The following is a 13,896-nucleotide window of genomic DNA, read 5'->3' as shown; positions in this document are numbered from 1 at the left end:
CCTGGATACCCATCAGAAGCTGACAGAGCAGGAAGCTTGGTCTCTGGGAATGTCTTTGGCTTAGCCTGTTTCCATGAGGCCATCGGAATAAGGGTCCTCCTATTTGAAGCATAAAGTATTGTCAATTTGCCACAACAGTATGATATTCATCTAACTAATGCCAAAGAATAAAAAGCACTGACAGCGATTACACTTTCTGGAAGAAAATTTGGCCATTTGCAAAGCGCTAAAGTTCGACGAAGCTATTTATGTTAATAAGCATAGCATTTTCCACGTAGTCGTGGCCGAGAGGTTAAGGCGATGGACTAGAAATCCATTGGGGTTTCCCCGCGCAGGTTCGAATCCTGCCGACTACGATGGCCTTCTCCGAGACCCGGAGGTTGCCAGTTTGACACTTTGTCAGTTTGAGAACCTGGTATTTATCTCTCAGGAAGATGCTAGATTATTTCTCTCAGCACTTTGTTGTTATGGACCCATTAAAAAAATTCCGCGCGTTCCCGGAAACAGTTTTACTTGTTTGGTTGGTTTTGTTTCTATTTGTTTTTCAAAGTAATTTGACAATAGTTCTATTGGTGTATTCTTTTTCCCTAAGAAGAGTACAGGCGAAGCTTTCATGCTTCGTGCAAAGCCCGGTTTTGAAAGCAGCCTTTCCGAAAGAAAAACTTGGAGGGAGTGTTTGCGTCTCCAGAGAATTGTTCCCTTATTGGGGATCTTCGCCAGTCAAGCACATCCTCATTCACGCAGAAAAGGAAATTCCAGGAAATCAATGATTAAATATAAGTGAAAGCAAAGACTCCTAAGGATGGTCGCGAAGACGCGAATCTACATAGGAAACTGGGCACCCATAAGCCAACCACTTCACAATTGAAAACAAGAAGTAAAGCTTGCCTTCCGCCCCTCCCGCCGCACCGACGTCACTCCGGACTGACCGTGGGAAAGTAAGGACCCCAAACCAGGGGAGATTGCTACTCCTTCTGGGCAGAATCACATCGTGCCATCAACAACTATGGATTAATGTATCAACCAAAGGAACGTTAACCACAATGAAGTACCTTCCTAGGAATTCCTACAGGAATTGGTCTATTACTGCCTTGGCATTTTAGTAGAGCTTGTTCTCACCTCTCTATGCACAACTTCAAAGATCTAGGCTGGGAAGTGGCTCACACCTGTAATCCTAGCACTCTGGGACGCCGAGGTGTGCGGATCGTTTGGCTCAGGAGTTGGAGCAGCCTGAGCAAAGCGAGACCCTGCCTCTACTAAAAATAGAAAAAACTAGCCCACCGTTGTGAGGGACGCCTGTAGTCCCAACTACTCGGGAGACTGAAACAAGGGGATACCTTGAGGGTGCTGTGAGCTTTGACGCCACAGCACTCAACCCTAAGTTGACTGAGTGAAACTGTCTCAGAAAAAGATCTGTGGTACTTTATTTTACCTCGTACAAGGATGATTCTAATAATTTTTCGTAAACACTCTTCTTTAATATATCTTTATGAACAAATTTATAGCCCTCTTCATTGATCAATTACCAGATACCTTCATTATGTATCTCTTTTAGGGGTATAAAATCACATAAAAAGCACTACGTTTCAAAATCGTGTGGGGCTATGACGATAAGCTGAGGCGCATCCTCTGCTGAACAGTGCCACTGTATAAACAGGACTCTGGGGACTGAGAGCTGGGTTTCTGGAGAAGGAGCCTGATCTTTCTTTGCAAAATTTACCATAGCTTTTCCCTCTCTCTTCCACATCCGGCATGCCGGTTGTTTCGATGGAGAAAAACAATCTAATAGAATTCCAGAATGTGAAAGCTACTGAAATGTTAAGGCCCTTTTGCGAAAACAGTTCCTAATATTAGAGTTGAGGAAAGTGTCTTACCTGACATCTACGCACAGAAACTGAAATAAAAATTTGTTCATAAAGATATGTTAAAGAAGAGTGTTCGTAGCATTAAGAGGGAGTTCCTCTCTTTCTGGTTGCTTCCTTCTGGATGAGCCCAGAGACAACCAAGCTCAGGCTCTCCAACCGGTACAGAGATCTTCAGCCAGGGTTAATCATTACATTACTTCTGCTTAGAGACCCCAGAGCAGATTCTTTTATCAGTGCTTCCTACTTCCTCCATGATGTTCATGGCACAAAAGTGTTGCTGTGGGTTTCACAAGTGATTGGAAGAAAGAAATAATAGTTTCAGAGTCTTACAAGTTCTTGTCGAGAAGACAGAAAGATAGGAAGTACTCTTGTCTAGAAAAATATTCAATGTTGTGAGAGTGGAGAAACTCCTACAAGATACTTAAGGAAACATAATGTGAGTCAATAATTTTATATTCAGTTAAGAGATGTTTTGTTTTAAAGAAAGTATATTCACACCAGAATGTATTATGCAGCATTTAAAAGGAATAGAGGCCATAAATAGAAAAGAAAATTTGTTATTAATTGCTATCAACTGGAAACTCCAATGCCATTAGAATTATTTACTTCCCATGTTTCAAATAGTTAACAATTTCAAACAATCTTTTTGATGTGCACAGAAAAATAAGCATCATATGGTTTGATGATTCCCTTTTCAAGTCACGGGGGAAATTTTTTCTTGTCATTCTCCTGCATTACTTCTGATGCTTATTTTTTTACCCATCAAAGAATTGCATTATACCAAAATGACGTTCTATCTCCTCTCTTCGCCTAGATGTAAATGTCTTAGTACTTGTAGGAAATCACAGGAGCTATCAGGGACGAAAATGATTTCTGTCATTTTCACCGAAGTGTTTTCTCTGGGGAAAATGAGAAGAGTTAAGGTTCCACCGAGATTTGAACTCGGATCGCTGGATTCAGAGTCCAGAGTGCTAACCATTACACCATGGAACCACTTATAAGAGCACGTTTACCACAATTACTGGTAATAGGTTATAGAAATTCTATTAAAAGCACTTAATGTCCAAGTCAACCGTTCTCAGTGTACAAACCTGGATGTGTGTGTATTTCTTTACTTCACCAATTACATTAACCCATAAAGTCTTTTTCTCCCCATCAATTAACTCAGAAACTTGGCGGTCCCGAGTTTTGCTTTCTTTATTAAGAAAAAGTGAGTGATTGTTAGATGTGTATGTCAGAACTGGACTAAACATCTTATATTCCCTATGTGATTTAAGGCTTAAAAACTACATGAAGTGGATGTTTTTCATCCTTAGTACCTGGGAAAACTGAGATTTAGAGAACTCATTTCCTTTATCTTCTCTGCTGAATTTCGGTCAAGTGATATTTTTCTCCACATTGATTATTTAGTTATCAGGTCTATTGCTTTTAAGAAAACAACCTGTAATATGTTGATTCCAGGGAATTCACAAAATTATTGAAGATGTTTTGCCCCAGTCTAATAATCTCCTGCATTTAGACTTCTATTTTGTATCATGTAACCCAGTAGTAAGAATTAAGAAACAAATCAGTAGCATGAAAAAGATACAAAAAAAAAAAAAAAAAAAGCTTCTTTAAATTGAAGCTACATGATTCATTAACCTCAATGCTGTAAATTAGAAGGTACAGGTGCTCCCACACATGAAGCTGAAATTCTAGTAAAACCAGTTTCAAATGTCTCTCCATCAGAGTGGTTATGAGATGTGGGTTTTTGAAGATGCAGTTTTTGGAGACTATAGAGTCATCTCTCGCTCAGGCCAAAGAAATGAAACTAGCTTCATTGTTAAGCAGACAGTGATTAGAACCTCTTCTGCATCTTTTCCTCAACCCTTACTCAGAGTTTCTCATGTGAAAAAAAATATGTGTGTGTATATATATATTTGAATTATATTTTTCTTATTTCTTTTGAGGAAGGAAATTTGTAAAAGTATATCTACGTGACAATATTTCTCTTAATTCCCAATGGATAGTCTAAAGTCTGTATAAATTAAACTCAGAATTTATAGTTATAGAAGTTACAGTTTTTCACTTGGTTGGTGGCAGTGCTTGGTACATAGTATTTCCAAGTCATAGCTACTATACTAACCAGGCTCTATCCAGAATTTCTTGCTTCTAGAACATCAAAAGATGGAGGAAAAAAACCCTTAGGATTTGATGGAAATAAAGGAGAAACTTATTATTTCACAATTATAGTGAATATTTTAGCACAATATATCTCTTTGAAAACTAATAAAAAACATAAATGGAAAAATAATCGTAAGAAAAATAACCATAAGAAAATATAATGCAATTAATATAATATGCAAAGCTGCCATTATTAGTAATTAGTAATTAGCCACTAATTGCATATAATTTACTCCTACAGAAACTTAAGGGAAAGAAATAATGAATCAGAGCAGATATTAATGCAATTGAAAATAAATACAAATTAGAAACTACCCAAAAGCCAACTAAATTACAATCTCTATATTTTTTTATTTTTTAATTATGATACAATATATAAAACATAAAACTTACCATTTTAACCATGCGATTCAGTGGCATTAAATACATTGCATCATTATGCAACCATCAGTACTGCCTATTACCAGAAGTTTTTACTTCTTCCCAAACTGAAACTCTGTACCCATTATTAACCAATAAGTTCCCATTTCCCTTGCATTTTTAGTAAAAATACCCTCAGGTTTTTGTATGGAGATTGATTTAAAATATCACAGAAGTGAAGAAGAACAAAGCAGCCCAAATAATCTTAAAGATGGAGAGTAAATTTAGAAGATTTACTTTATCGAAAATAAGACATAAAGATATTGAGAAAATATGACATTATATAAGGAAAGACAGTATCACTAAATAGAATCTAGACTTAGACCTCCACACTTAATATCCTTGCTTTATGAGCATAGGAGTACTGCAGAAATATTGTGAAGAAATAGTCTTTTCATATATTGTGGGTATATATAAGGAACAATGATAACATGACTATTCACAAAGAAAAACAATAAATTTACCTATTTTACATTATCCACAAAGCCAAGTCCAGCTCTTCTGTAGATTTGAATATAAAAATAAATAAACAAACAATATAAAGGTTCTAGATATGGGAAAAGAACACCAGAATTACTCTATACTTTCTCTCCTATACATAAATCTATAGATTTAATGTAATTGCTATCAAAATCCCAGCAGGATTTTTTGGAGAGAGTGAAAACCTAATCCTAAAATCTATATGGATAAAGCAAATGAAATAGAATGACTAAATCAATTTTGAAAAAGAAAGATAAATTGAAAAATCACACTACTTGATTTTAAGACATTATGAACTTCAGTAATCAGGATAGGGTGGTAGTGGCTGAAAGATAAACATACAGATCAATTTATCAGAATGGACAGTCCAGAAATGAACTTACATAAATATGGCTAATTGGTTTTTGACAAAAGTGCAAAAAAATCAATGAAGAAATTGTTGATCTTTCAACAACTGACATTGGGACAATGGGATATCTCTATGCAAAGGAAGAAGAGAAAGGGGAAGAGAAAAAAAGAGGAAGGGAGATAGGATGAGTAAAAGAAAGAACAAAGAAAGGAATAAAAAAATGGAAGCAAAGAAGAAAATAAATCCTGACATAAAGCTTATCATTTATACCAAAATTAGCTAAAAAATGATCAGCAATATAAATGTAAACATAAAACTTTTAGAAGAAAACAGCAGAAAATCCACATGACCTTGAGTTGAATGATGAGTTCTTAGATATGGCACTTTTCATAAAAGAAAAAAATAAATTGGATTTTATCAACAGCAAAATACACTTACTCTACGAAAGATACTGTTAAAACAATGAAAAGAAGAAATGAAAAACTAGAAGAAAATATTTGTAAATCATGCACCTGACAAAGGATTTGCATCTAGAGTATATATGAAATCCTCAAAACTCAACAAGAAGAAAACAGCCCAATAAAAAATGGACAAAAGGCATAGACACTTTAACAAAGAGGATATAAAAAAGCAAACACATAAAAAGATGTTTGACATCACCAATCAATATGAAATGCAAATTAAAATCATGAGATATCAGTGTAAACTTATTAAAATAGTTAAAAATACCAACAATATCAATGGTAGGTGAGTAGGAGCAACTAGAATTTTCATTCGTTGCTAGTGAGAATGAAAAATAATGTAACTATTGTAGAAGACAGATCGACAGTTTCTTATAAAGATACACCTGCTCTGTTACCCAGCAATCCCACTCCCTAGGAATCTATCCAAGAAAATTAAAACTTATGTTTATTATAAGAATTAAAAAAACCTCTACACTGATATTTGTAGCTGTTTTTATTTTCAAAATTGTCAAAAACTGGAAACAACACAAATGCCTTTTGCTGAGTAGGTGAATAAACTACGGTACATTCATACAATAGAATTATATTCAATAATAAAAAACTCCTGAAACTTTGATATATGCAACAACTTTGGCAAATCTCAAGACATTATGGTATATGAAAGAAGCTAATTTCAAAAGGTTACATACTCTATGATGCAATCTCTATCACATTCTCAAAAAGGCCAAACTACCGAGGGCAGTAGAATGAGATTCTGTCTTTAAAAAAAAAAAAGCCAAACTAAGGTTGACTATAAGGAAATAGCGCTAAAGAGATTTATAGTTTGGTGGAACTTGTCTCTATCCTGATGTGGTAGTGGTTACATGAATGTTTTTAAAAAGTCAAACTTACTTCATAGTACATTTTTGAAATAAATTAAAAATAGCTTTCCTTTTCTAGTATACACTAAATATGCCCAATGATTTCTCAGAGACACTTTTGCCAAATGTTTGTTGTTGTTGCTGTTAACAGCTTACTTTGAGCAAGGTTTGGAGGAAAGTAAACCAAAGATCTTTCCTTGGGTATTGCATACTGCTGAGTAAGGATGATCATTATGGTTCTAGTTAAAACAACTTCCTAAGTTCCTGAGGCACTTCTCTTTGTTTTCTTTGGGCAACCCAGGAGCGCTATAGAATTTACAGAAGAAACAGGTACAGGACCGTCGGGTTAGGGAAGGGAGAATGGTAAGCACTGTCATAAAACTTCGGACGTAGTCGGCAGGATTCGAACCTGCGCGGAGAGACCCCAATGGATTTCTAGTCCATCGCCTTAACCACTCGGCCACGACTACAACTGCTTGCGTTATTCCCTGCTAAGTAATGGGAAATCGTTTCCGCTGCTGGACTGTCCAATGTAGAAATTGGTAATCCTTGATACATAGAAACACTAAAACGAAGCTGTTTACCATATATGTATCTTTATTTTGAACAAACTTTGGATCAATTCATCAACTAGCTCCTGCTTCCCTCGGGGACAAATTTGCCTCTGCTGGGTGCTGAAGTCCTCAAAAGTGGAACCAAATTTACCTCGGAGGTGGAGTCAGACCTTAATCCTAGTGTTACACCTGGATTGGGCACCTTCTACTACAACTCTCAGGAGCTCAGTCTCCTCGCTGAATGATAGTGTGCTTAATGGATTTCAGGGAAGGATATGTTCCCGCCGATTTGTGTCTAAGGTGGAGGTAGAGAAAAATAAAACGATACTGAAAACCTCTGCATCTCCTCACTTTGTGTACCCAGGCTCCTAAATTTACACCTATTTATTTCAACGTGTCTGGGAAAGTGCTTTGCAATGCCACTGCCATACCTGTTAGGAAGAAGCTGGCTCATCATCCTTCTCTCATAAACCAAAAAGTCTCTAAAACCAGAACACCCATTATTGATGTAGCTGGATTTAGTTTACTATTTACATGTTTCTACCTGTCCTTTGAGCTTTGGGCTGCCAGTTTAATGCCACGAAACGACTCACTGGGTCCTTACACAATTGCCCCAGTAAATGCAGTGGAGGAGCCCAACTCTTTCAAGTCTCCTTCATTCCTGTTCACCCCCCCACTTGTATTTGCATGTCTGAGGCTGCTTGGAGGCAACTCTCAGCTCCAGCTCAACTTTTGGCGGACTCCATATACATAAACGTGAACGGACATGAGTAGCTGGAGAATAAATTCTGGTCAAGGAAGCTCAAATCTCACTATCCTGATACATTCTTGATTTGCAAGCAATGAATTCTTTACTAGCTAAAGGGCTTGGATGAGCCAGGCCATTGCCAAACCTAATGTTTGCAGACGTTTCACACATCAGACATCTCACATCCACTATTACCTCACTTTAGCACAAGTGGACAGTGGCATGCTTATCATACATTTTCATGAGTTCAGATATTGTGGAAGGGACCTGAAGAGTAGAGCATTTAAAATCCTTTGAGCTTTACTTGTGGAGGTCTGAACCCTTCTACTACAATTTTATTGCTAACTGTGCCAGCTTCTTAGGTTCTCCCAATGGTTCCTCCCGGTTTACTTACCAAAAATGAGCTCCTTAGACACACACCCACCATCCTTTCTCCAGGATCATGTGTTTATATTTGAGTAGGCTCAGAAAATTGGCCTCAAAGAGTGAACTTTTGCCAGGGAAGGACATGGAGACAAGGAATAGTTTCACTAAATAACAACATGAGAAAGGGATATCTGGAAATTAAAACGTTTTACATCTTCAAACATTTAATTTTCCAAAAACAGCATAAAATTTTGGGACATTGGACTGGTTGGCAAGGGATAATCCAATTAGAGTTTTAAATAATATCAAAGTTGTGAACTTAGAGTGAATTTTTTATTCAAGAAAGAGAACATGGATCTACTGCCAGGAGAGTATGAGAATAAAAGTGTAGAAATGGTATCCATGTGACTAAAACATAGGCCTCTCAATATGCTTCCCATGCTCAGAAGGAAGAGAAGGATCATTGATCATTGATGATGTTTACATGAACAAAGGTGACTCTAATGTCTATGTGTGCCAAGTCTATTGGGAAAAACAAACTTGATTCTCAAAAATAGTGTCTCTCAGTTAATTTTAGCAGTCTGGAGTAAGCAAGTCAATTTTCTGAGCCTACCCCAAAATAACATCCTTTCCGTTGAACAAGGATGGCTGAGAATTTAGTACTAGTGGGGGCCTATTAAGCGGATCCTCAGTGTGGAAGGTACTACCAATGAGGCAGAAGTGGACCAATAGCACAATTTATAGGAATTAAGGAATAAAGAATTGTTGAAGAGAAAAGTCTGCTTTCACACCCGTTTTCTCACCTGTCTAGGGTATGAGACAATTGGGTTTTCTGGAAACCAAATTAGTTCATCTAATCCAAACTGTTTGGATTTCACACAATATACTTTGGGAAAATCACCAAATAATTTTGAGGATGTGGGTACATAATCATAATCAGACTGTCAGTGACAGAGAAATGGCCTAGAGGACTTTACAATAAAAATAATGTTTAGGTCAGTGTGTAGACTACTGACACCAAGTGGATCAAAGAACAGATATCATGTTTGTGTCAAATTATTTATAAACATGTTTTCAGATGAATTTTTGATATCACTAAGTGAAGGGGGTTGGCACAAGTGATGAAGAGACTTGACACAGAATCTGTGTTAGAGGACTGAGGAGCTCTCAGGGAGTCCTGCCAAGCAAACCTCAGGTCCGTTTTTAGTATCATAAAGCAGGAAGAAGTGGTTAAAAATTACTTATCAAGAAGCAGTAATAAAAAGGGAAATGGGGAAAACAGCAGACAATGTCTTCAATTTGTTTTGGCAAAACCACAAACTTTAAGCAAGTCCTCACTTCTGACGTCAAGAAACCTTTTGGAATCTAGAGAATCTTTACTATATCCTTTGGCCTGGTATTATCTCACATCACAAATTCACTCTCTCCTGGAGGCCAGCCTTCTGGTTTCCTGTACTGTACACAGCTCACATACCATTCTCATGACTTTTTCTATCTCTTAGACAGAAAACAAGTTTATGTTGAAGGTCAGGATATGCAGAAAAAAGGCTTAAGTAAAAACAACTTAATATGGGGGATCAAGGCACAATTTCCCTTACAATTATTTTCCCTGTAAAATAGGAAGGAATAAATATTACAAAAGAATATTTCATTTTACCTCTAATTTTTGAGCTTGTTACAAATATCTGTCTTGTCAAGTTGCTTGAGTTAACAAACTACTCTGTAGCCTAAGGCCTCTTAACCTCTGTTAAGGAGTCCTTGTAACTGTATATTTTTTGACTGCCAAGATAAAATTAATGACAAATACACGTTTACTGCTTTCCATCAGCCAACAGCCAGCCCCAATCACCATGCTTCTACTCTCCTCTGCATTCTAATAATATTTTATGTAATCTACAGAATCAAATATTACAGACAAAACAAAACAAACAAAATGCTACTCTTTGATCGTTGTCCACATAGAAAACTGGTAGTCTGTACTAGTGATTTACAAGTGTTTAAATGCTTGGGTTCTCACCAATAAAAAATAAAAGTATTGGAAGCCATTAAGCGGGGAAAGTTACTATGTTACAGAATGGAAAGTGAATAGTAAATGGAAATCGCTTTTTCACCAAGGTATTAATTAAGAAAAGAAATCACTACTCAGGAGTGTTTACCAAGTGGTTACCTAGGCAAACAGATGTCTCCTAATTCTTTCTCCTATATACCTCATATTGTATGTCACACAATATACTATATCACTTTCCGTTTACTTCCCATTCTTTTCCCTCCACCAGCAAGAAAATTAAAGGAGAGAAAGTGTAAGAGGGAAGTCCAGAAGGTGAAAAAGAGCTTTGGGGGTGAGAAGGAGGGAAGAGCACTTCAAAGGAGTGTGAATTAACGCTCAGTCTGCCTGCCATCAGGTAAAACGCTGACCCGGGATAGGGCGCCCTCTTCATTTAATTTCATTCCTAACTTTACAGAGAAAGAACACGTAACACCCTAGTAAACTTGCTGGAAACGGACAGCAGCCAGTAGCCAGTAAGATCTATCTACCATCTTCTGGTTCCTTAGGTTTCTAGAAGTTCCTTCAAGTAACCAGCCCAGCAATGGGCAGTGTGGTCAGTGTGCAAAGCCAGCGCAGAGACAGCGTCCAAGACTGGGAGGTGGGAGATCGAGGAGTGGGAGACCGGCGTGAACCGAAACCAGCTCTCAATACTGTCTTCCAGGCTGCAGAGCTGCAGAAACCTTTTCACGCAGCTCAACCTCCAACTCCGCTTAAAACTTGCTATTTTGTTTGTCGTTTTTGCAGAGTTTAGAGTTCGCGGATTTGCTTTTCTTTCTTCGTTTCCGTGCAAAGTTTAGAATGAATTATTTTATTCTGGATGCTGCATGAAATTGAGAGGTCCCTTTTTCTTACTGCTTATGTAAGCTAGCGTATGGGGACCATTGCATGACCATAAGGTTCCCGAATATGCTGCTCTCTGCCGGGAGGCGTCGGTTTTAACGCTACTTTCTGTCACTGTCATGTATGTTTCTGTCATATCGCACCAAGCCATCTTTTGGTTGTGAATCACCTGAGAGATCTTCTTTTCCATCCACAACTCTTCTCCTGTTGCTCAGATCACAACTTGCTTTCCTGTTCCGCATCGTCAAACTCGGACTCTCCCGCATTGGAGCTTCACCTTCAACAATTTCATCTCTTCCTGTGCGTAAAGACAAGATCCACCTAACCTACCTACCATCAACACCGAAGACAGTGCAACTGGACCATACTGTTTCACCTAAAGCAGAAAAACAAAGAAAAAGGCATTTCTACCTGTCAGCCCGAACAGTCGCCAAAAGATAACTCCCGAGTTAGAAACTCGGGAGAGTTCCAAAGCTACTTGGATGCATTTTAAAACCTCAGATCGCTCCTCCGAGAGAGACGGCAACAGTGTTATTTGTGTCACAAAAGGTCATCCCTTGCTCGGTGAACCCATTAACAAAACAAACACAAGAAATTTTCTTAAGAAACATCGCAGGTAGAAACAAGAAGGGCCCTTCGGAAGAGGTAACTCGGACTGGAGCTAGAGGTAAGGGATTTAAAAGGCTTAGGTCATGTGCTAACAAATATCTCAGAATGTCACATGTTAAAAAGTTTCTCAAATTCCATTTTGTGAAATCAACAGTCCTGAGAGTGAAATTGGAGAGGCCAGATTACATGTGAATTTTGATCCTTGGTCAAACTATTCTTTATCTCAAGGAGGCGAGTGGAAATAGTTATTGGAAGGCTCAGAAACTCCCCCTATCGGGGACTGTGTATCCCTAGTATTGTCTTATTTTGTGGGTCTTAAAATTAGTGACTGGAGCAGATTAGATTCTCAGGAAACAAACAGAAGTAAATAATCAACAATTTTAGGATGAAAACCGTGTAGTGAACTGGCTCTTTGGCGTTATGGATAGGGCATTGGACTTCTAGTGCAGATGGAAATAGATTCAAAGGTTGTGGGTTCGAGTCCCACCAGAGTAGCATGTGCTTTTGCCATGTGAGTGGACACCCCTCACCAGTAATTTTCTCTGTTCTTATAATATATTAATTGGACTGGACATTTTCTCCAGCCTTTGAATCCCATGGTCCTATGATTTTCACTGCCACTTCAGAAATGTTCCCATGTGTGTCTAGAATAGCTAGATGACTAACTGAAAGAGAAAGAGAATGAACTCAGTAAAAGTTAGATATTTAAAATGAATGCCATGGCTGAGCACGGTAGCTCACACCTGTAATCCTAGCACTCTGGGAGGCCGAGGCGTGGTGGATTGCTTGAGCTCAGGAGCTGGAGACCAGCCTGAGCAAGAGCGAGATCTCATCTCTATTAAAGATAGAAAAAACTAGTGCAGCATTGTGGCAGGCACCTGTAGCCCCAGCTACTGGGGACGCTGAGGTAAAAGGATCACTAGAGTCCAAGAGTTGAGGTTGCTGTGAGCTATGATGCCATGACACTCTACCCAGGGTGACAAAGTGAGACTCTGTCTCAAAAGAAAAAAAATTAAATTAAATGAATGCCAGCAACTTTTTCTTCCCTATGAATAACAACTTTTTCAGATGGATTAACTTACGGTTTTCCCGGCCTTTGCATGAGGATTGCTGGTAGGCATTCTAAACTCTGCCTTTAAGAACACGGACACAGTTCTGTGTTCTGCTTTCAACATAAAGCAGAAAAACAAAGAAAAGGTATTTCTACCTGTCAGCCCAAACAGTCTCCAAAAGACAACAATGTGTTCTGTAAGAACACATTGCTGGTAGGCATTCTAAACTATGCCTATAGGAACTGACCCACAACTGACTTGAAAACTCCCTGGTTTTCTAACCAGTAAAACTCAAGCCTCTCATCCTCTGCTCTTCCCAGAAATATTATACATATATTATACATTAGTATGTAATTATTATAACATATATTTTCTGGAAGATTATAATATGTATGTGTATATATACACATAGATGCACATAGATATATATCTCCACTCTTCTTTTCTGTGTGGTGATATCACTTAACATATGTACTGCAGTTTTATTCTTTATATAAATTGTGTGATAGTCCATAGCATGAGTTGTACCACTTCACATCTTAAATCCAGATTGCCTGGCATCAAGAGATCTGGCCCACCTTCATTGGAGGCCCTCCCCAGGGTGGACAGCCATCATCCAAGCTGGTGAGGACTGAAGGGAACGAAAAGACAGAGGTTAAATTAGCTTCTCTGCCTATTTCAACTGGGATTTTGAGGCTCAGGCCTTCATACTTGGATTGGAATCTACCCAACAGCTCCTGGGCTCTCAGGCTTTAGAACTACACTTTCTTAGGTCTCTGGTTTGCAGAAGCAGATCATGGAACTTCTCAGCCTCCATAATTGTATGGGCAAATATCTCATAATAAACCAATCTCTCTCTCTCTCTCTCTCTCTATATATATATATATATATATGTACATACACACATACATATATATATACACACACACACACATACACAGAGATATTTGGTATAAATATGTATATTTTTATTAGTGCTGTTTCTCTGGAGAATTCCAAAGAATACACATCATTGATCCTTGAAATATCCTTTGTCTTTTCCCAATACAACGCTCCCTCCCATAGAAGCAATAACTATT

At 38.0% G+C, this 13,896-nt stretch overlaps 3 non-coding genes across 3 annotated transcripts; 1 reads left to right on the top strand and 2 right to left on the bottom strand.

The window, feature by feature from the left end:
* Positions 1-274: 274 nt before the first annotated feature.
* Positions 275-356, top strand: TRNAS-AGA. The gene has a single exon. It is a non-coding gene; the product is annotated as a tRNA-Ser (tRNA).
* A 2,430-nt stretch (positions 357-2,786) lies between these two features.
* TRNAQ-CUG lies at positions 2,787-2,858 on the bottom strand. The gene has a single exon. It is a non-coding gene; the product is annotated as a tRNA-Gln (tRNA).
* Positions 2,859-6,989: 4,131 nt separating this feature from the next.
* On the bottom strand, positions 6,990-7,071 carry TRNAS-AGA. Its single transcript has one exon. It is a non-coding gene; the product is annotated as a tRNA-Ser (tRNA).
* Positions 7,072-13,896: the final 6,825 nt, after the last annotated feature.

Source organism: Otolemur garnettii, unplaced genomic scaffold (genome assembly GCF_000181295.1).
Source record: "Otolemur garnettii isolate 467f Iridium unplaced genomic scaffold, OtoGar3 scaffold00223, whole genome shotgun sequence".
Lineage (NCBI taxonomy): Eukaryota > Metazoa > Chordata > Mammalia > Primates > Galagidae > Otolemur > Otolemur garnettii.
Note: the sequence above shows the minus strand (reverse complement) of the source record. Positions and strands in the feature narration are given on the sequence as shown.